Source organism: Chiloscyllium plagiosum, unplaced genomic scaffold (genome assembly GCF_004010195.1).
Source record: "Chiloscyllium plagiosum isolate BGI_BamShark_2017 unplaced genomic scaffold, ASM401019v2 scaf_35427, whole genome shotgun sequence".
Classification (NCBI taxonomy): domain Eukaryota; kingdom Metazoa; phylum Chordata; class Chondrichthyes; order Orectolobiformes; family Hemiscylliidae; genus Chiloscyllium; species Chiloscyllium plagiosum.
The window spans coordinates 518-1,604 of NW_025203639.1; the positions used below are offsets into that span (position 1 = coordinate 518).

Below are 1,087 nucleotides of genomic sequence, written 5' to 3' on the forward strand. Positions count from 1 at the left end.
AGCTGAATGTCTCAACCAGCAGCAACGTTTGCCCCCAGGGCCATTGACTGCTTTAGGTTAGGAAAAGGCAGATTGTTGTCATATTATAGTCAATTCTCAGCCACTGGTACCAAGAACAGAACATTGATGCCCTGGGCACTGTATCTGGGGAGTTGTGTCACCATGGAGACAGTCAGGGTGCAGGATATAGATATGTGTCTATCTCTCACCCACATGCTCAGTCTCTCTTATTGCTGATAGAGAATGAGAACTCTTAGATTAAAGATATTACCTCCATGTCCGCCATGGTGACCTGTGGAACAAACAGATTGGTGTCAATTCAAAACCTACATAGAGTCATACAGCACGGAACAGACCCTTCGGCCCACCCACTCTATGCTGACCATAATCCCACATTAAACTAGTCCCAGCTGCCTACTCCTGGCGCATATCCCTCCCAACCTTTCCCATTCCGGCACTGATCTAAGTGTCATTTAAACATTGTTTCTTTACCCATACCCACCACTTCCTCAGGAGATTCATTGAACACTCCAACCACTCCCTGCGTAAAAGAAAAATTGCCCCTCCTACCTTTTTAAAATCTTTCTCCTCTTACCTCAAGGAAACATGCCGCTAGTCTTGCAACCAGCTCCCCCTCCCCTTCCCAGGGAAAATACACATGGCATTAACTCTATCATTTTATAAACCTCTATAAGGTCGCCTCTCAACCTCCTGCACTGCAGTGAAAAAAGTCTCAGCCTATCCAGCCTTTCACACGACAATTACTATTCCATTGGGAATTTCACAGATCGTGGATTGGGGATGTTCACTCAAAAGGAAATGAACATCACAGTTCAAACTCAATTTGCTGAGGATATTCTCAAGACATCAGTGAAATGTCCATCCATCATCCGTCCGTCCGTCCATCCATCTGTCCGTCCATCCGTCTGTCCGTCCATCCGTCCATCCATCCGTCCGTCCATCCTCCATCCATCCTTCCGTCTGTCCATCCTCCATCCATCCATCCGTCAATCCTCCATCCATCCATCCATCCGTCCATCCTCCATCCATCCGTCCATCTATCCATCCGTCCATCCTCCATCCATCC

At 47.3% G+C, this 1,087-nt stretch overlaps 1 long non-coding RNA gene across 1 annotated transcript in view; it reads right to left on the bottom strand.

The window, feature by feature from the left end:
• Positions 1–266: 266 nt before the first annotated feature.
• The window catches only part of LOC122546315, a 5,358-nt gene continuing 4,537 nt past the window's right edge, over positions 267–1,087 (bottom strand). The window contains exon 3 of the long non-coding RNA XR_006310712.1: positions 267–292. This is a non-coding gene — a long non-coding RNA (uncharacterized LOC122546315). The remainder of the gene's footprint in view (positions 293–1,087) is intronic.